We start from the raw sequence: 22,732 nt of genomic DNA, 5'->3' as shown, positions 1-22,732 counted from the left end.
GCATATATAAGTTCTTTGCATATATAGGTTGTTTTCGCAAATGCGGGCCAAATCGCTCCTGTGAAGACTATGCATTGCGCTGAAAAAAAGGTTTATGCCATGTTGGTGTGTGCCTAAGGGCCTATTTAATAAAAAAATGTTTTGGAAAAATAAGTTTTTCATTATTACTGAGAAACCAATTTTTTATTTGTTTAATTTAAGCTATAGTTTTATTTTGTAGAGAAAGTCACATGATATCTTGCGTACCCGAAGGTCGTGACGTCGCACATAGAGTTGTGGAATTAAAAAGGAAAGTGGGGTCAAGTGGGAATGAAACCCAGGATCACAAGTCATGATGATGATGATGATGATGATGCTTGGGGGTTTTATGGCGCAACAGTTACGGAGGCCCTACTGCACCAAACAAAATTTAACAAACCAGCCGTTGTTGTTAACAAGCTACAGAATAATAATTACTGATGTAGGGTTAGATCTTATTAATAAAACCCGCGCATGTGATAAAAGACAACACACGGTCGAATGGGATGAGGGGGTATTCTCCCAGTAAAAAGAAGAAACTTAGGTGTTTAATGGCACAGCGGCAACTAAGGCCATAGTGTGCCAAACACAAGGTAAGTTAAAGGCAATACTGCAAAGACCTATAGTAGGTAGCACCATATTAAAACTATGGAAAATGAATGATTAAAACCTTAGAAGATACAGGCCTATTAAGGCCTTCAGCAAAAGAGCAGGATGGAATGGGATTTGGAAGTGAAACAAGGAAAGTGAATACGACGTTCCTTGTCCAAAGCTGAACACAGCCACAAGATATGCATGATGGTAAGCGTATCCCCACAATGTTCACACACCGGTGGGTCCTCTCCACTAAGAAGATATTTGTGCGTTACGTAAGAATGACCGATTCGAAGACGGCACAATAGTACTTCATGGAATCGGTTCCTCTGAGAAGAGCTCTCCCAGAGCCCAAGAACCGGCTTTGGAATATTGCCGCGCGCAGGGTCACGGACTTGTAGAAAGTTCTCGTTCACTCTTGCTGCGGACATGACTATCGTTCATCCCTGTTTTTGTTGTTCTAGAAAGTGCTTGTTCATTCTCGCCCCGAGCGCGCTACGCTCGAACCTTCTCCGCCGAATCTTCGAGATACTGACTCACTCTAGATAAGAGGCCGCCCGCGACCTTGTCGAGTCAGTCTCGCCCCAGCGCTCGATTCTGCTGACACGCCGACTTCGACGCCCGCGACGCTCTGCTTTCTTCTGTTTCCTTCTTTATTTTTGGCACGAGTTCGCCACATTAAACGTTTATTTATTTCTGTTTATTTCTTGTTTATTGGTCACGACTCACCACCCGTGACATTCTGGTGGAGGTGCGGGGTACCGCATGCCCGTGCAGCGTTCCCCTCCCAGGACCCGCAGTGCAAGCCCGACTCCAAGCTCGCTGAGAAGACCACTCAGCGCGGAACCTGAAACTCGGACCAGCCGCCGCACCAGGGGAGAGGATCCGGAGTACGGTTTGCTCCTGGATAAACCCAAGCCGAAGAAGACGACGATGGACAACCAGTCGCAGGCCCCCGCCGCTCCTGCCGTCGTCTACCTACCCGTCGCTCCTCGGACACCGGCTCCGTTCCACGGCGAACTCCACGAAGACGTTGAAGATTGGATCGACCAATTCGAACGCGTCGCCCGCCACAATAGCTGGACCAACGAGCAACGGCTGCAAAACGTGTATTTCTCGCTCGAGGGGACTGCCAGAAGCTGGTACGAAAATCACGAGTCTTCATTGACATCCTGGGACATTTTCAAGAGCCAGCTGAAGGCGACATTTGTCAACCAGCACCGCCGAGAGAGAGCCGAAGACTTACTGCGTACCAGGACTCAAGGCCCCAACGAGAGCATCACCGGCTTCGTGGAGGATGTTCTCCGCCTAAGCGCCCGCGCCGATCCTCAGGCTACCGAGGAGAAGAAGCTGCACCACCTGATGAGGGGTGTGAAAAGCGAGATTTTCGGCGGTCTCATCCGGAATCCCCCAACAACAGTCGACGAGTTCATCACGGAGGCGACAAATATGGAACGGGCCTTGCTAGCCCGCGCCAGACACTACCAACGACACCCTGGCGTAACTACTCTAGCGACATCTGGATCCGACCTGGGCACCACCCTCCCCAACATCCGTGACCTTATCCGTGAAGCCGTCCGGGAGGAGTTGAAGAAGTTGCTACCTGCTGCCACAAGCCTGGATACGCCCTCAGTCGCCGAGATTGTCCGGGAAGAACTTCAGCAGGCGCTGCAGCCAGAAGTTCTCGCCAGCGCCGCTGCTGAACCACCGAAGCTGAGCTACGCCGCAGCTACCCGACGACCGCCGCCCCCTGCTCACCCGTATACGGCGCCACCTCGACGTGAACCTCTAGCGCCGCAGTATTCACGACGCCATGAAGATCGGGCGTACGTCCGCCCAGAACAAGCTGCTCCACGAAAGACCGACGTGTGGAGGACGGCCGATCGACGCCCGTTGTGCTACCACTGCGGGGAGGCCGACCATATCTACCGTCGTTGTCCCTACCGGCAAATGGGCCTGCGTAGGTTCCACCCGAACGACCCACGCCCGAGGTACGGCGAACGCCCTCACGACATCGAGGAGTACCTCCGACGTTCCCCCTCCCCAGTGTCGTCTCTCCGCCGTGAAGCCCGCTCCCCATCGCCACGACGTTCAGCCTCCCCAGCGCCACGATCCCGCCGAGAGAGCCTGTCTCCCCTGCGTCGTCGGGAAAACTGAGTGCGGCAACGCCTGGAGGTGACGTTGCCGAAAACGACGGAAGCAAACAGCCTCCAAGAACGCCGGAGCGCTCCCACTCTCTCGACGCCCCGCATTGCACCGACGCGCCTGCAACGGTGTCCAACAACCTAAACGTTGTTATCGATGGCCAAAACGCATCGGCACTCGTTGACACCGGGGCAGACTACTCAGTATTGAGTGGGAGGCTCTCTCGCCACCTTCGAAAAGTCACGACGCCGTGGGATGGACCGCGGATACGAACCGCCGGAGGACACCTCGTCACGCCTGTCGGAAGGTGCACCGCTCGCGTCGAAATTCACGGCGAGACGTGTCCTGTGAAATTCGTCATTCTACAAGACTGTTCCAGAGACGTCATTCTCGGCATGGACTTTTTGTGTGAATACGGCGCCGTCATCGACCTTGGAGAAAACAGATTGACGCTGCGGACACCTGTTCCGCCTTCAGAAAAACTCCAAACTGCGTCAGCCGCCGTCCGAGTCGCTGCCGACCACGTGAATCTGCCGCCGCGATCAAGTGTTGTCGTACCTGTCGTGACCGATGCAGCTACCCGTAGCGAAGTTCTTCTGGAAGGTAACCTCCATTTGCTCCTGGGAAGAGGAATAGGCGTCGCACGAGGAGTAGCTGAACTTCAGGATGGCCGCACTGTGGTCCTCGTGACGAACTTCCGGAATGAAACGCAACACCTCACGAAAGGTGCAGCCGTTGGCCACGTCGAGGATCTCCGAAACTCCGCCGAAATCGCCGCCATTACTGATGAATCCTCGCCACCTCAGCAAGACGGTACGTCGCCAGCGCAACTCGACATCGACCCTAAGCTTCCGGACCCAAAACGACGGCAGCTGATGAACCTCCTCGCCGAATACCGTGACTGCTTTGCGACGTCGTCGAAGGTTCGCCAAACAGCCGTTGCGAAGCACCGCATCATTACCGAGGACGACGCGCGCCCTGTGCATCGATCACCGTACAGAGTCTCCGTTAAAGAAAGGGAGGTGATCCAGGAGCAAGTTCAAGAGATGCTGAACGACGACATAATCCAGCCATCAAGCAGTCCGTGGGCCTCTCCAGTCGTACTGGTTAAGAAGAAGGACGGAACACTTCGGTTCTGCGTGGACTACCGGCAGCTGAACGCGGTGACGAAGAAAAACGTCTACCCACTCCCCCGAATCGACGACACGTTAGACCGGCTGCGCCACTCTCGATACTTCTCATCGATGGACCTGAAGAGCGGCTACTGGCAGATCGAAGTCGACGAACGGGACCGAAAGAAGACAGCTTTCGTCACGCCGGATGGGCTGTACGAGTTCAAGGTAATGCCCTTCGGACTATGTACGGCGCCAGCAACTTTCCAGCGTGTTATGGACACCGTACTGGCAGGACTGAAGTGGCAGAGCTGTCTGGTCTACCTCGATGACGTCGTGGTGTTTTCCAGCGACTTCGACGAGCACTTGCGACGACTCCGAGCTGTTCTTCAAGCCATACGGACCGCTGGACTCACCCTCAAGCCGTCAAAGTGTCGGTTCGCCTATGACGAACTGAAGTTTCTAGGTCACGTGGTTAGCAACGAAGGCGTGCGCCCAGACCCTGAGAAGACTCGCGCCGTCGCGTCATTTCCAGTGCCGACAGACAAAAAGGCCGTGCGAAGATTCCTTGGACTTTGCGCCTACTATCGTCGCTTCGTTCGGGATTTCGCACGGATTTCCGCACCGCTCACAAACCTCACCAAGGACGCCGAGAGGTTCGAATGGGCCGAGGAACAGCAGCAGGCATTCGACGAGCTGAAGCGACGACTCCAGACGCCTCCGGTTCTTGGACATTTCGATCAGGATGCGGACACCGAGATTCACACTGACGCAAGTAACGCAGGACTTGGCGCGGTACTAGTTCAAGTACAAGGCACCGAACGAGAACTTTCTACAAGTCCGTGACCCTGCGCGCGGCAATATGAAGTTTGTTATTGCACTCCATGTTCCATTCAGACTGCCAATAACGAAGAAGGGATGACTTTGTTATAGGTAGGATTAAGATTTTAATGGCGCAGCGGCAACGGTGGCCATAATGCGCCAAACAAAATGTGTTTTAAAGATCGAAGGAAACAGATGCTAGGCTAGAGAAACTTTTTATAACTGGTGTAGATATCCAGTTTTGTTAATAAAATCAAAAACTCGTCTGAGTGGTACTAAGGCATTGTCTCCAAGTAAAAACATAGGATGAAAGGGAAGATGGTCTCTAAAAGAATTCAGGAAAACATGATACGCACAGTTGATGATAAAACCTACATTCCCATAGAATGTGTAAAACTGTAAGTAATTCCCTACAATGGGCACAAACTGCAACATCTTCACCACTCAGAAGGTATGTATGTGTCAAACGTGAATGGCCAATTCTCAAGCGGCAAAGCAGAACCTCAAGGTGGCGGTTCTTGTGGAGTGAACTTTCCCAGATGCCTATCATTGGTTTAATCACGTGGAGCTTGTTGTTGGTTTCAGTGTCCCATTCCAGCTGCCAAGTGTTTAAAAGAGATTTCTTTAGAAGTGGTTTAAAATCCTGGTAGGGCAGGCCAAAATATACTATTGAGTCTGTGGCGGATACAGCCAGGCGATCTGCATTCTCATTTCCTGCAATTCCTACGTGACTCGGTACCCAGCAAAATTTGATAGTGCATCCAAGGCGAAGAGCTCTGTTTACTTTAATACGAACATGTTGTGTAAGTATATTCTTTGTAGAAACTCTGGAAGAAATTGCAGATAAGACACTTTGCGAATCGACAAAAATGACTGTGTTCAATACATTGTTGTCCAGAATATGCTCAATGGCTAATAAAATACCATAGAGCTCTGCGGTGAAGATGCTTGCCACTGAATCAAGCTCTACAGCTCTTTCAAAGTTACTAGAATAAACTGCACAACCAACGTGACTTAAAGATTTCAACCCGTCGGTATAGTACTCGTTGCAACCTCTAGATATCCTTTCTTGTAAAGATATAAACTCTTTCTGAAGAAACTGTGGAGCAACGGTTTCTTACTGTATTTGGTGAGAGACCAGTCACAACATACGGGTAGCTCGTTCCAAGGGGCAATTCTCTCTATAGATTTTAGCAAGTTAACACCACTTGTGGAAGGGACAGGGGGGTTGAGAGAGTTACAGATACTTTGAACTCGAAAGCCTAGGGGGCGCACAATTGTTGGCTTGTTTTCAAACAATTTACAGAACTGAGGGGTGTGTAAAATACTATAAGCAGGATTTTTGGGATCCGAGAGGACTTTGTAATAATAACACAGGCTCAAGTACTGTCGCCGTTTTCCAAGAGACATTTGATGTGTGTCCACATACAAGCTTAATACGGGTGATGTGCGAAATGCCCCAGTGGCAAGCCGGAGCCCAAGGTGATGAACCGGATCCAACATCCTTAGTGTAGAAAGTCGTGCTGAACCATAAACGATCGCTCCATAATCCAGGCGTGACCGAACTAAAGCATTGTACAACCGTAGGAGGCATCGCCTGTCAGACCCCCAAGATACATGTGACAGCACCTTAAAGGGCCCATGAAACGATTTTTGGGTTGGGATAAATCATTTTAGATTGGGATTTTACTAATAGCAAATCGTTCAGTGGGCCAAAAGAAAAAAAATAGAAAGTCAAAAGAGTAACCTTCAGTGCAAAAATCTGAAAACAGAGCGGACTATTTTGTACCTCCTCCCCTTCGTAACCTCTCTGCCTTTTCACTGTGATACATCCGCGGTCCCAAAAGCGCGTCATCGGGTCCAAACTGACGTCACACGCAACCGGACCTCATTTAGTCCCTTCACCCCTAAGCTGACATTGTGGTAGAAGCTACGCGCTTGCCGGACTAATCAGCCGCCTCCGTTTCATCACCTGACCTCCTTCTCTGCAGCCACATTTGCCACGCTCACGAGGCAAAAGTGTGGCTAGCCCAAGGAGCACGTAGCTTCCAAAGCACTGTCAGCTTAGGGGTGAACGGGGTAGGGAAAGAAACTTTTGTCTGAATTTTGAGCGACGGGCTAATCTTCTAGGTGGACAATGGCTCTCTCCGGGTACACAAACCAGGTTCCGAACGAGAGGGGCCTCCCTTCTTTTCGTCTTCTTGAACTGTTTGGCGGAATGCGCGATTTATGAGTTGAGGAGGAAAGCGAAACAGGAAAAAGTTGCAAAAGCGTTTCATGACCCCTTTAAGGATGTTAGAGGATTGCAAGCACTTCTGCTTTATTTCCTTTAAATGATAAACGTAAGCTTTCTATCAAAGATCATGCCTAAAAATTTATATTCGCGCTTCACTGATATTTCTGTGTTATTCAATTGTAAGATTGGATCCCAAGATAGACCTCGTCGCAGGGAGAAGGGCACACACACAGTTTTCTCTGGGGAAAATTTAAAACCATTTTCATTTGCCCACTTGCTCATCCTATTTATCGTGAGCTGCAATTGCCGTTCACAACTAGAGAGGTTGCAAGACGAAAAAGATATTTGCACATCGTCCACGTAAAGAGAGTAAGAAACGGATGACGGTATAACTTGGGCCAGACTGTTTATCTTAACTGCAAATAAAGTGGCACTTAAGACTCCGCCCTGGGGGACACCATTTTCTTGAAAGAAGACACTGGATAAAGTCGAGCCTAATCGAACTTGAAATGTATGTTCACTTAAATAGTACTGTAAGCAACGGAGCATGCGGCCACGCACTCCACAGTTGTACAGATCTCGAAGGATACCATACCTCATTGTATGCCTTCTTTAAATAAAAAACACGGACACACAATGCTACCGGTGAACAAAGGCCTCGCGTATGACGGTCTCAAGTCGGACCAGATGGTCCATAGTCGACCGTCCAGCCCGAAAGCCACACTGGTTAGTATCGAAAAAGTTTTTCTCCTCCAAAAAAAAAAACATAAGGCGGCGATTTATAAGCCTTTCATAAGTTTTCCCCAAGCAGCTTGTAAGTGCTATGGGGCGGTAGCTTGTAGCCAGAGAGGGATCTTTTCCAGGCTTCAGCAAAGGTATAACGTGGGCACACCTCCAAGTATGCGGAAAAGCAGCAGCTTCCCAAAGGTAATTGAAAAAGGATAGCAGGTGGCACAAGGATTCATAAGAGAGGTGTTTGAGCATCTCGTAGTGAACTCTGTCTGGCCCAGGTGGAGACTGCTTTTTTAAGCTGAGAGCAACTTCGAGTTCACACATTGTGAATGGTTTGTTGTATGCAACAGAGTTAAAGCCTGACATAGTGAATTTCTGTCTTTCAGCGGTAGACCGGAACTTTACAAACTCCGTAGTGTAATTGGAAGAGCTACAAACGCGCTGAAAATGTTCTGCGAGGAAGTCTGCTTGCCCTGTTAGAGATGCTGAGATCGAAGGAAAAAGTGGAATCCTGAAAGCATGGTACTGCCCGCGAACTTTTTTGAGACGATCCCATACTTCTTTAGTCGTGACAAAACTATTTAAGGATGAAACATACTTTGTCCAAAAAGCTCACTTTGCCCGTTTTCGCGTCCACCGAGCTTGTGCTCTTTTTTTCCTAAGCTCGATCAAGTTCAGAAAGTTGGATACCGCCGAAAAGTTCTCCACGCCTTGTTCTGGCTTTTCCGAGTGGACGTACATTCCTCATTCCACCAGGGCTTGCACCTCCGGGGAAGATTTCCTGAAGACTGTGGAAGTGAAGCGGAAGCAGCATTTATAATACATTCTGTAACGTAAAACGTCGCATCCTCAGGAGTCATATGAAGAAACAAGGAGGGATCAAGTGCTGCTTCTAAACCAAAAATAGACCAGTCGGCCTTTTCCAACTTCCATCGCGGGAGTCGAGTTGGTATCGATAAAACTGGTAAAACGCTCTCTAAAATTATGGGTAGATGGTCGCTGCCAAAAGGGTTGTCTAAAACGTTCCATGAAAAGCATGGAAGTAGAGATGGTGATGATAGTGATAGGTCGATTAATGTAAAAGTGTTGTGGGCAGCACTAAAAAATGTAAGTTTTTTCTTATTCAGTAAGCAGATTCCAGTTGATAATAAAAGTCATTCAACAACTCCACCTCGGGAGTCCTGACGAGAGCTTCCCCACAAACGATGGTGGGCGTCAAACTCACCAAGGATTAAAAAAAGATTTGGGGAGTTGGTTGATGAGTGCTTGGAGTTCATGAAGATTAAGCGGAACATTAGGTGGCAAGTAGAGTGACACTAGAGTGATGAGGCAGTCAAGAAGGATGCGAACTGCAACTGCCTCAAGTTTCTAAAGGAACTTTGGCACATGCCACTCCACTCTGAACCACCACTGCTACACCACCCGAAGGGCTTGAGGAATGGCGGTCCTTTCTAAAAACTTGATGACGCAAAACCTGCGTGTGCAAGTCAGTTAGGTAAGTCTCCTGTAGGCAAATAGCAACAGGGTGGAGCTCATCAAAAAATTAATTGATGTCATCTATGTAACGTAGAAGGCCGCGACAGTTCCACTGCATAATACCTATATGCTTAGCCCAGTGCGAAGTGAATATAAAAACCGGTAAAAAGTTAAATGAGATGACTATGGGTTAAAATCTATCTTTTTGCGCGGTGCATTTTTCTTTTTTACAGCCTCTTTCTGCTGGCCAGTGGAGTCACTGGTGGCAGAAAGGGAGGAGTCAGACCCCGCGAGGAGACTTCCCTTGCCGGGCTTGGGTCCTCCCTCGTTCATAGGCTCCTCAGTTAGAGCCGGGGGGAGACCCGCTGGGGTCGGCAGCCTTAACGGCTCCCTAGCTCCCGGCTGGCTCAAGACACGGGGTTGCCCCCGGCTTTCGGAGGAAGGGAGGCAGGGGCGGCGGGGGGTGCCATCCCCCGCTTCAGGGTGGACATTGAAGGAACAGCGTCCACCGTGCGGTTGGGGCGCAGTGCAGCTGGCACCGCTCCCGTGGGTTTTAGATGGGACACTGACGTGACACACACTCCTTCTGGAGGAGTCTGTGTTCCCGCCGACGCCATCATAGGCCGTGCGGGTCCCCTGCACACGACCTCGGCATATCCTGCTTTTGATAAGAAGGAAAAACAGTTTTTTTGCCTCATGGTAGGAGATGTTTCCTCTGGTCTTCAGAGTCAATATTTCTTTTTCTTCTTTCCATTTCCGAGAAGAGCGTGAGTAAGCTGGATGACGACCTTCACAGTGGACACATCTTGGATCGTTCTCGCAACAGTCAGCGACATGCTCTTTACTGGAGCACTTCGCGCAGGTATCACTTCCTCGGCAGCTCCGTGACCCATGGCCGAACCTTTGGCACTTAAAGCACCGCGAGGGTTCGGCACATAGGGGCGAGCACGGCACTGGATGTAGCCTGCTTTTATGGTCTCTGGAAGTGTAGTGGCGTCAAAAGTCAGTATAACAAGTCTTGTTTTCTGCTCCACGCCCTCACGAAGAAGGGTGATGCGTCGAGCAGCTACTACTCCTTGGTCTGAAAGGCCTTCGACAAGTTCCTCGTCAGATGAGTCCATTAGGTCGTCTTCTGAAATAACTCCTTGAACAGTATTAAGTTTATGGTGTGGAGTAACATACTTTATAGTCAAACACAGCATTGAGAGAAAGAAGGGCCTCGCTTTGCTTTTTGGTGTTGATCTCAACTAGAAGGTCACCGGACGACATCTTTTTTGCAAAGTAATCCTTTCCAACGATTCCTTCCAGTACCTTGGCGACCAGGAAAGGGGACAGTTCAGAAAGTGGTTTTTCCTCTTCAGAATGCAAGACAAGAAATTTTGGAAATTTTCCAGGTACAATGGATGTTTCAAGAGTGACTTCAGCTTTGGTGCGACCTCTTTTCAGAGGCCGATCAAGGTTTTTGTTGCGCAGACCCATATGAGATGGGAGGAAAGTTCAGTGCCCGGGTGCACCGCCCACCACGGAGCCCAACAAGGGGGTAGGTAATGTGCCATCGCATGAAAGGCTCGGCTGACACAATTACTCCACCAGTGCTGCCCGGGCAGTATACCCTAGTGCGGTTGCAGGGAGAGGACCTGTTTCCACTCAAGGTTGGCCCTTGCCACCTAAGGTGAAAAAGGAAGGAAGAGAGTGTAGAAGAAAAGAGAAAGAGGTGGGAGGAAAAGTGAAAGAAGGAAGAAGAGGGTAGAAGAGGCGACTGACTGAATCATCCTGGTCGGGCCAAGCCAGGACACCCGTCTACGAGAAGCAGAGGTCGAAACGGTGTATTGCCTCGCCCGGGGGGCCCCAAAGGGTCCAAACATACCCCGGGCTCAGCTCAACCACCAGGGTCCCCTTTTCCCCGGACACGGGTACGCCACGCACAGCCAGACGTGGGTGGGCGAACCCACATGGCTTGGGGTTCGTAGGGACGCCACTCACCAAGCACCTACCAAAGTAGGTGCCCCCTGCGTGCGGGTATGGTGGCCCACGTAGCTGGGGTCCGTGGTGACGCAACTCACCAAGCACCTAGTACCTAAAATGCAGGCGCCCCCTGCGGGGCTCGGGGTCCGTGGAGACGCCACTCTCCAAACACCTGCTTTCACAGGTGCCCCCTGCGGGGTGACTTTGTTATAGGTTTAATGTCTTGGTGTGCCAAACAGGCGTGAGACGGGGGAAGATTACCTGAGGATGTAGCGAGTCTGTCTGCTTCTTCATTACCTTTTATTCCCATATGACTCGGCACCCGACACAATTTTATATGAAGGCCTGCATGTACCGCTTTACTAAGCTTATTTTGAAGTTGCTGCACCAGCGCATTCTTAGTAACTCTAAAGGAGCATATTGCGGTAACCGCACTCCGAGAGTCTACAAATAGGACAGCCTGTTTATTTTAGCCCGGAGAATATAATCTAAGGCCATAGATATTGCATAAACTTCAGCTGTAAAAATGGTAGAGAAAGCATTTAGGCATTTCACTTTAATAAAACAATCAGAATGCACGGCGCTGCCAACAAATGACGACGTCTTGGCGCCATCGGTGTAAAAATGAGTGTAACCTTCATACTTCTTCTCAAGCTCAGAAAATTCCTGTTGCATGATAAGGGCGGAGACGCTATGTTTATTAAACCTTGCGAGAGCCCAGTCACAAGCAACTGGCACTATGTCCCAGGGGGCAACACAGTCTACATTCTGCAAAAGATAAACTTCGTTCAAACACAGATCAAGTGAGGAACATAACTGCTCTACTCGGAAACTCAAGGGCCTCACAATGCTTGGCCTATTCTCAAAAAGGCGGCAAAATCTAGATTTTTGTAGGGAGTGGTAGGTTGGATGATTACGGTTAGCAAGCACCTTGTAGTAATAAGATAAGCTTAGATGATGGCGTCTTTTCTCGAGTGACATCTCATTCGATTCAGCATACAGGCTGAGGACGGGCGACGTCCGAAAAGCACCTGTTGCGAGTCGCAGTCCAAGGTGACGGACTGGATCCAACATCTTGAGCGCGAACGGTCGTGCAGAACCGTAAACTGGAGCCCCATAGTCGAGACGGGATCGAAGAGCGTTGTACAGCCGTATAAGGCATTTTCTTTCAGATCCTCAAGTTTTGTGGGATAAGACATTCAGAATATTCACAGTTTTGAGACATTTTTCTTTGAGTGACTTGAGGTGAGCAATATAATTGAGCTATTTGTCAAAGGTAACACCTAAAAACTTGTGCTCTTTCCTGGCAGGGATGCAGGTTCTTTGCAGTTTTAGGGATGGATCCAGTGATAGACCATGGCGTAAAGAAAATGGGACACAAACACTTTTCCCGGGAGAAAACTTGAAACCATTTTCGTCCGCCCACTTAGCAAGCTTATTTATGGCAAGCTGTAGCTGGCGCTCCCAGCTCCATAGATTGCACGACGATGCTGAGATTTGGATATCGTCAACATAAAGTGAGTATGTAATGGACGGTGGCAAAACCTGAGCGAGAGAATTCATTTTGATTACAAAAAGTGTAACACTCAGGATACCTCCCTGGGGAACCCCATTTTCTTGAACGAAAGGATCTGACAAAACAGTTCCTAATCTGACCTGAAATAACCTGTCAGTCAAAAAATCTTTTATGCACTGCAACATACCCCACGAATTCCGTAGCCATAAAGGTCTTGGAAAATGCCATATCGCCATGCTGTATCATAGGCCTTTTCTAAGTCAAAAAAGACTGACACACAGTTCTGCCTATTCACGAATGCTTCACGTATGGCCGTTTCTAGGCACACCAAATGATCCAAGGTGGATCGTCCTCGGAGGAACCCGCACTGATTGTTATCCAAAATGCTTTCATTTTCTAGAATGTACACCAGCCGCCTGTTAATCAATCTTTCATATGTTTTCACCAGGCAGCTGGTTAAAGCGATCGGACGGTAACTAGAGGGCAAAGATGGATCCTTACCCGGCTTCAGGAGAGGGATAATGTGTGCCCGTTTCCAAGCTGCTGGAAAGCTAGCCCTTTTCCGCAATGAATTGAAGAAATTAAGAAGGGGATTCGAGAGATTCTGGAGAGAGATTACGCAGCATCTCGTAATGTAGTCCATCGGGTCCAGAAGCAGAGAGTTTTTTTATATCAAGGGCACTCTTTAGCTCGTACTGTGTGAAGGGCTGATTATAAGATGCAGCGTTTGATCCCGTTGGAACTATATTATGCTGCTCTGCACGTCATTTAACCAACTTGAAGGAATCAGAATAATTAAAGGAGCTGGACACAGAATAAAAGTACTCCCAAGGACGTTAGCCGTATCTTTCAGTGAAGCAGATGGAGGATTGAAAACGGGAATCGTAAACCCCCTGTAGTCCCCTTGGATTCTCTTGAATCTATCCCAGACCTCCTTAGCAGTTACAAAACTGCTCAGAGATGACACATATTTAATCCAGGTTTTCCGTTTCGATCGCTTACGGGTCCACTGCGCTTTAGCTTTTCGTTTTCTAAACTACACCAGGTTTCTTGAGGTGGGATACCGCCTGAACTTGCCCCATGCCTTATTTTGCTCCGTGCACGTCATGGCACATTCCTTATTCCACCAAGGTTTGCACTTACGAGGCAGATTACCGGTAGTCTGGAGGATTGACTGCTAAGCGGCGTTAATTATCTGCTCTGTCACATACAACGTTGCTTCATCCGCAGTCATGGAGGAAAACAAGGATGCATCCAGCGTGGAGTTTAACTTAAAAAGAGACCAATCGGCTTTGTCTAACTTCCACCGAGGCATTCGTTTTAACAGAGTGGGAAGACAAATGTCGCTGTTTAAAGTAATAGGAAAGTGGTCACACCCAAAAGGGTTATTAAGAACCTGCCAAGAAAAAGAAGGCAGTAATGAAGGTGATGCAATAGATAAATCAATAGATGTAAATGAATTGTGAGCTGAACTAAAGAATGTAGGCTCCCTCCTATTAAAAAGACATATTTTAGATGATAGTAAAAACCGCTCAATTAATCTGCCTCGAGAGTAGAGACGAGTACTGCCCCACATAGGATGATGGGCATTAAAATCACCTAAAATTAAAAAGGGTTGAGGAAGTTGTCCCACGAGTCCCTGGAGCTCAGAGAGATGCAGGGGAACATTCTGAGGCAAATAAATAGAGACAACCGTTATAAGGCGGTCTGAAAGAAGACGTACCGCTACGGCTTCCAGTGGGGTGCACAGTGGGACCTCGGAGCAGGCAACCCCGCTCTGCACAATCACTGCCACGCCCCCAGAAGTGGAATTAACACGATCTTTACGAAAAACTTGATGACGCCTTAAAATCTGTGTATGACGAGCTTGGAGACGAGTTTCTTGTAACGCGAGGGCAATAGGCCGAAGATCATTCATAAAATAGTTAACGTTATCAATAATGGGTAAAAGACCACGACAGTTCCACTGCATAAAATGCAAATTCTTCATTTATCTAAAAAGGTGAAGTGTAAAATTAAAAAGAGAGAGGAAATGAAAAAATTGAGAGTATGAAATTAATGGTTATTTGGGAGGGACCACTGGTTTTTTCCCTTTAGACTTCAAAGTCTGCCACTCCATGTCACCCTCGTCGGATGCAAGAGTGGGTGACTCAGCGGTATCATCCATCGCCTCTATTTCTGGAGGCGAGCCTTTACCTGAAGGTTTTGGCTGGCTCGTTGCACGGGGTGGCTTGCCCCGACCACGACCAGCCGAAGAGGCACCGGAGGTGCTGGGCAGAGTGTCTTTCAACTCTGCCTCCTCCGGCCCCTTGGGTACTGGGGGAGCGGCACGAGGGTTGTGCCGCTCTTTCGAAGAGGAGGTCCTCTCTGAGGAGGTCGGGCGGGAGTTTAGGCCCCTCTCCCCGGGAGAGGACCGCGATGTGCGCACAGATGCGGAATTGGCCGGCCTGTCTAGAACCAGCGAAGCAGCATGTGCATTCCCTTTATGAAGAGGGGGGCACTGCTGCCCTAGCTGGGGGGTTGGGGCTCTGAGGGCTGCCTCCAGAACCTCAGGTGAGACCTGGATAGCCCTCGACTCCGAGCGTGGCACAAGGCCCCTCCGTGCCACGTCGGCGTATGATCCCTTCGACATGAAGGAACACCTTTTCTTTGCTTCCTTATAGCTGATATTCTCTTTGGCTTTAATGGCAATGATTTCCTTCTCTTGCTTTCATATGGGACAGCCACGATAGTAGGTGGAGTGTGGTCCATCGCAATTAATGCAGTGGGCCACATTCTCACAATTGTCAGAGATGTGACCCGGACTGCCACACTTTGCACAAGTCTCCTTCCCTCGACAGCTGCGGGTTCCGTGACCAAAACGCTGGCAACGGAAACACCGCTGGGGGTTGGGGACAAAAGGGCGGATGTGGCAGTTCAGGTATCCAGCCTTGATTGTTTGTGGTAGCGTATGCCTCTCAAATGTAACGATGACGTGTTTTGAAGGGATTTCTTCACCATCTTTTTTGAACATAATCCATTTTACGGCGACAACACCGGCACCTTGGAGTCCCTCAAGCTCTTCCTCACCAGTGTGAAGGAAGTCGTCCTCAGAGAGGACTCCACGGATGGTCTTCAGTGTGCGGTGAGGACTCACCGACACTTTCAATCAAGTATGGTGTTCAGCTTGAGAAGCGCTTCACTTTGCTTTTTGTTATTCATCTCAACTAGGAGGTCTCCTGAGTGGAGTTTTTTAGGGTTGTAGGAAAACCCTACAAGGAGTTCAAGTACTTTGGCTAAAACAAACGGTGAAAGCTTTGACCCAGGTTTCTGTTCATCGAGGGAATGAACAACGAAAAACTTCGTGAAGTTTACTACCTCTGGTTCTTTTTCAAGTCTTGTGTTCAGGGCAGCGCCTTTTAACGGCTTGCCCCGAACGGAGTTTGGAAGAGAGGGGCGCCATAAGAGGGCAAGGAGTGTTCGGAATCCGTGGCGCGCCACCTACCACGGAGCCCAACGAGGAAATAGGTAACACCCCATAACAAATATGGCTTTGCTGGAAGCATTACTCTATTAGCGCTACCCAGAAACTATAACCAAGTGTGGATCTGGACGAGAGTATCTGTCACCACCCAGGGTTAGCCCTTGCCGCCAAAGAAGTTGAAAAAGGAAAGAAGGGAAATGAGAAGAGTGAAAAGAAGACAAGGATGAAAGAAAGGAGGGGATAGTAGAAGTGGCGACGAGGCTGAATCATCCTGGTCGGGCCAAGCCAGGACTCCAGTCGACGGGAAGCGGGTGCCGAAGTGCTGTACTGCCTCGCCCGGGGGGCCCCGAAGGGTCCAAACCTACCCCGGGCTTGGCTCAGCCACTAGGATGCCCTTTTCCCCAGACACGGGAAAGCCACGCACAGCCATATGTGGGCGGGCGAACCCGCATGGCTCAGGGTCCGTGGAGACGCCACTCTCCAAACACCTGCTTTCACAAGTGTCCCCTGCGGGGGGATCACAAGTCAGACACGCTACCTCTAGGTCACTCAGGCACATTCTTGCTACTCGGTTAACCCTTTAGCTGCCGATTAGCCTTCCAAAAAATGCCCAAAAACTGTGGAATTTTTTCGAGCACATACTGTTTCAGGGCATTCTTTTCTGATCGAAACTGTACTGATGAGCCATATTTTAAAAGGTTCGGTTACCTCGCCTACGAGCGCCTAATTTTTACACAAAATATTTGTTTGTTAATTATATGAGGTGTTAATTATAGGCAGCCGAATCTGTAGGTATTCCAGGGCTCGCTTTAAAACGGCAATCTCGGTGGAGCGGGGGGTGCGTTGTCAATGCCGACGCAAATTCAATCTCATGCAAGGGAGAAGCTCTGATAGTTAGTTACGTTTTCATCTATGGATCTCACAGTTAAGTGCAGATATTCTTCCCCTAATTTGACAGGCCATTCATCGCCTCTAGACTCCGAATCGGGTGGAGGAGCAGTGTATCACTTAATTGCCATGCATGCAGCAACATGTAGATGAGGTACAGAGGGCGACACTGTTATCAGAAACAACATTTGCGCCTTTTGGTATTTTACTCAAACGTAATATTGAGGAGCACAAAATTTTACCGCTTTAGTTGAAGCTCCAAATGAGTGCTATTCATTATACTAGAAGTTTTAGTGGCAGCCTTTAAATTATTCGAGAAAAAAAAAAGAAACTGGCAATAGCTTGTTCATTCTAACTGTAGCAGACTGTACCACGGTCACCATTTTTTTAAGTACACAGCATTGCTCTCTGTCTGCTAAGATTGCGATAATTCACGGTGGATTCAAACTAAAACAAAGTAGAAATGCCCTAGAACATATTTGAGACATTGAGAAACGAGAAAACTGTCGTTTTACCCCGTAAATAAAATTACGGAATGTACTTTCTTTTCGACAAATGTGTTATGACGGTATGTCTTGTCATCACCAGTTGCGGTCAGAAGTTGGCGTGACGAGGTATACCATCATCAGCAATTAGGTGGTTAAAGGAAGGCCTTGTGCAATAACGCGTTTGTGATTGTGAAAGAGGAACAGTGTCAGTGTCTGAATGCGCAAGAGGGCTGCTGAAGGGACCCATTACCGCTATTGAGTCTTACTCATAAGGCTAATATAGTGTCCCCCAAGTTTTTCTATTTGGAAAAACCCTTTAATTTTGACGCACTCTCTAGTTTCGTTTTGTTATCCAAGTGGATCTTGGCGGCAGCTGTACTGCCCTCCTGCGGCCGAAGTGCGGAACTAAGTCAGACGCTTGTTTCACCCTCGCCTACCTTGTTAAATTCCCAAGCACCAAGAAGCATGCAATGAGTGAATGTTGCATGCGCTCTCCTCATGTATACCAATTGTAGTCAAGGTAAATGGCAGGAGGTAAAATCACGGCAAATGCTGGCGAAACACTACCGTAGTTACTCGAAAATAGGTCGACCACTATTTATTGAACCCACCGAGAACAATAAATAATTCGAACATAGGTCAGTAGTGTTGACGATTGGGCTAGTTGGTCATTCATATTAGCGGAAAACAAACAGCGCAAGGACAAGGACAGAGTAGAAGGTGGTAGACACACACAGCGCTGACTTACAACTGAGCTTTATTGGCACTGACAACATGTATAAATACACAATTTGCCCGGCCCAAAAGCTTTTGGGCCGGGCAAATTGTGTATTTATACATGTTGTCAGTGCCAATAAAGCTCAGTTGTAAGTCAGCGCTGTGTGTGTCTACCACCTTCTACTCTGTCCTTGTCCTTGCGCTGTTTGTTTTCCGCGAATATAGGTCAACCTTTTTTATTTTCTTTTAGGGACAGGGGAAATTAGGGGGAAAAAAGAAGCAAACCTTTATTTACAGCACTCTCGGCTACATCGCAGGGCGTTGCCAAAAACTTAATCATCGTCAGAACTTCCGAACACGTCATCGTCGTCCGAAGCTTCATCAGCTTGGTAGACATCCTCACAAATTCACAACAATACCTCACTGACACCGTTGTAAAATGACGAGAAGGTGGAGACGGGCGAAGCGAGGAAAGACCAAATTCAAAGACGCGAGACGCTGCAAGCAACGAGCTAAAGTAACCTCAAGTTTTTTTGAGCGCATTTGCGAAGGAGAGGAATGAAGAGCAAGGTGCATCGCGTTCCTCTCCCTCCCCTTCCCCCTAGCCCAGCCAGGGTAACGCTACAGGTGAATGCAAAACTTGACGCCCAAGGGATGTGTGCCAGAGTGGCGGCCACCGCGGCCGGGGGTTTGGGGTGGCAGTTGGGGCTGTTGTTTTGGTTGTTTTCGTGCACTAAGAGCTTTTTGAAACAAGAAGCGCCGCAGCTCTAGGGCGACGCGGGCTCGGTGATTCGATAGCTCCATGCCCTCGTCGCAAAGTTTGGTGGTCACAAATGTAGGTCGAAATTCTTTGGTCATGTTTATAAGTCAACCCCTAATTTTTGACAACATTTCCGAAAAAGGGTTGACTTATATTCAAATAAATACAGTACTTGGTTTGGGTTTTTGCGTTCAAAAATTTTATGTGCCAGGCAGACGCATGGCTGGCGCACCGCGCCATGAGAGTTGCTGGGGCAAGGGGTTGCCCAATGCAGGCGAAGTACGCTTCAGTAGCAGATGACACTCCACATTCAGTGCCTCTGGTGCTCACTGCATCTGTGCAGAGACAGCTAAACAGACGCAGTGAGAGCAGTAGCAGACGACGCTCAACCATGCACCGTCTCTTGCACTTAACTGCATCTGCGCCGAGCAGCCTACGTGGGCTCCAGCAGCCAATGCTGTAGGGAGTGCCGGCCATGTGTCCTTGTGTTTGTTTAACTTTGGTCCTCATTGCACCTACAATTCATGAATGAATCTTGATGCTTGAGTTAGCACAGCACTTATTACTATGCTCAAATTGCTTGAATGGCACCATTGCCTCTGATTTCGAAAGCTTTGAGCTTTCGTGCAGTTTTACTCATAGGAAGAGATTTTTAATTTGCCTTGGCAATGCTGCGTCCTTTTTCAGTTTTTTCATGGTTATTTTTGTTTTTTTTCTGCAAAAGAAGCGGCTCATCAACATGGGCGGCGACAAGCCGACAGAAGTGGTAGCGAACATCATGAAGGCCATCATGACCCTCCCAGTCCAAGTACAATACAGCCTGTATGGCAAGAAGGGGAAGAGGCCATTTGTTCAGATGGGTTTTTGCACTCTGGCTCTAGGTAATACTGAAATTCCCAGCGTAACTGATATTTGCTGCTACTGTGAAGCTTTGAATGTATTTCGACTCCCAATAGATGCCTAAACATATTTTTGGGCGTTGTATCCAATTTTAACGCAATGTAACAAACATCACCCTCTTCCACAACCCCCCTCCCCCAAATTTTGGCTGCTGTTTGGGCCAAATAGTTCTTATGTGTACGAGAACTAACCGAACTATCTCATTTGCTAGATTTTACTGCAAGATTTTAAGCATGAAATGCTTATAGCACTCGTTATCGCCAAATGTTACCGGAAACTGTTCTCGATGTCTACTATGAAATCTCAAAATTTATTCCGAAACCTTTCTGAAATATATACGAAGCCATCTCAAAATCTGCTCAGAAATCCTGGGTTCACTGCCTTTAAAGTAACAATAAATTATTACCACAGGTACTAAATCCGTGTCAGTAGGGTGGGAGGTGGGCAGAGCCACAAATGGTTCACGGAGGTTTTTAAATTTGGGGAACCTGCCCACGACTATGACCCGCGAGTTTTCCGGTGTGCAGGGCTCCTTGCCGATGCGATTTTAGACGCCATAGCGCTATGAGGGTGGTATGCTGTTCTCGTTAGGATAACGCGTGTTCTAGGATGATATGAACATCGCAAGACGAGGGACCTGAGAAAAAAGACGAGGAACGGGGCGAAATACATTCCTATTCAATGGCCAATATTCCATAGTCGCTCGCCTGGGATTTTGAGAACTAGTTCCTGACAAAGCGAGGGATACGCTCGCTAATACACAGATTACACTAGTGTCAGCCGCCTTCCAAATTCTTTTATGCTTACACTTACTTTCGGATACGAGATAGACTGCTGGAGTTCCTTTTTTTAAATTTTGTGCCTTAAATTTGCTGCAAAATAGGCACCAAAGCAGCAATTTTGAAATATCACTCTCTATACTCCATTCACGCTGAAGCTGACATTGAAGCGAAGGCTACGGCACGAGACCGCAGCTCTGAAACGGGCTTTTGTGGCACGAGCGCTCGCACTAGAAAGACATTCTGCAAAGCAAGGAGCTCGAGCTAGCTCATTGTCCCCTGTCAGCTTAAGGGTGAACGGAGTATATGGTCCTGCAGTTTTTCGGTCTTATGCTGGCTACATGAGCTTACCTGCATAGTTGCAATGAGCAGTCGAACTCAATTCCATTGGACACCATTTGGATCATGTAGATTCGTGAGTTTGCTGTTTTTCTCAGTTCAAACACTTCGGGTTGCTCGATAAGCTCAAAAGTTTATGCCTCTAATTTAGATGGACATAATCTTTCAGAACTATGCGGTACTTGCAACCAATGTGCTTTACTAAGACCAATGTAGGTTTGAAAGCATTGATCTTTGAACTTTAGATCTTTTTGTGGGTGCCATCAGTGAAAAACTCAAAATTGAAGAGTGAACTGCAAAGAAAATGGTTGTCAAGCGGCTGCCCGGCTCTTGTGACCGGGGAGGCGGCCGTAAGCGACGCTTTGAGGCGACAATGGCTCCCCAGGCCCAAGGCTCCCCCAGCACCCTCTCTAAGGCCCTCTTCAAGACTGGGCATAAGCCCCTCCTCCCTTTAAATTAAACGTTCAGAAAAAAATATTAATTGATCCTGAATTAGTCATTTGCACGCCAGATAAAATAGTGCATGGACAAAGCATAGGCGGATCTTGTCATTGGTGCCCGGAGTGTTTTCGATGCAGTGGGCTGCTAATGTTAAACAGGACAAGGGTTCTTAGAACCCAACGTAGGAATAGCCAAAATTTAAATACATTGCCATTGCATAGTAAGCATGTGGCACCTATATTGGGACAGCCAATGAATTTGCTTGGCTGCCAATAATGGCATAGCCAATTAATGAGCAATTGTTTACATATGATGGCATAGCCATTGAATTAGTGCAGATAACCAGTAATGGCTGGAATACTGGTTGAACGATGGCCCAACATTGGTGCCAATGATGGCTGGAATGGTGGATGAACGATGGCCCAACATTGGTGCCAATGGTTGCTGGAATGAGGGCTGAACAATGGCCCAACGTTGGTGCCAATGATGGCTGGAACATTTGATGAACGATGGCCCAACGTTGGTGCCAATGATGGCTGGAACATTGGTTGAACGATGGCCCAACGTTGGTGCCAATGATGGTTGAAATACTGGTTGAACGATGGCCCAACGTAAGTGCCAAATGGCTGGGCCAACATTGGAAGTTGCACTTGGCCAGAATGCCTATGTTGGACCAACGTCTGGAGCCAGTGTTTGTCATTGTTGGCCCAATGTAGGTCCAACGTTTGTGTGCTACCTGGGCTCTTGTCAGAAACCTGAGCAGACGACGCATCGCTTCTATTGTTCTGGTAGCGGCTTTCCCATAGCTTTTTGAACTCTCGCTACTTCTCGGTTGGTCAACACAAGCGAGGAGGTTTAAAATATTAGGAGTGAAATTAACCATAATGTAGCACTTGAGTCTGTGATGCGGAACAATTAAATTTTCAAGTCGAAGTAAAAGGCAAAAGAGGAGAACGTCATAATGTTTTGAGACATTATCTTTTGTTTTTTTCCTTCTACTTGAAAGTTCCTTAATTTTTTCGCACTCCGATCTCAGGTGTCACAATATGATGAATTATCACCAGCGCACTTGCACACTCACTGTTTTTTTTGCATTAAGGAGAGGTTCCCCTATGAAAGGATTGCTTGCGGAAGCTACGGGCTGACGCTGTGCTCTCTCCCAATACGAGCCAGCTGGATGTCCTTAGGCATGATGGTTACTCGCTTGGCGTGGATGGCACAAAGGTTGGTGTCTTTGAAGAGACTGACCAAGTAGGCCTCGCTGGCCTCCTGCAGGGCCATTACAGCCGAGCTCTGGAAACGGAGGTCCGTCTTGAAATCTTGCACGATCTCAAGCACTAG

General features: G+C 48.2%; 1 pseudogene; it reads left to right on the top strand.

Annotated features, from left to right (window-relative positions):
- LOC120839929 overlaps positions 1-21,344 on the top strand; it is a 32,908-nt pseudogene extending 11,564 nt beyond the window's left edge.
- Positions 21,345-22,732: the final 1,388 nt, after the last annotated feature.

This window comes from Ixodes scapularis, unplaced genomic scaffold (assembly GCF_016920785.2).
Source record: "Ixodes scapularis isolate PalLabHiFi unplaced genomic scaffold, ASM1692078v2 ptg000712l_1__unscaffolded, whole genome shotgun sequence".
In the NCBI taxonomy this organism is placed as follows: Eukaryota; Metazoa; Arthropoda; class Arachnida; order Ixodida; family Ixodidae; genus Ixodes; species Ixodes scapularis.
The sequence above is the reverse complement of the archived record's forward strand: the minus strand, read 5'-3'. Positions and strand labels throughout refer to the sequence as shown.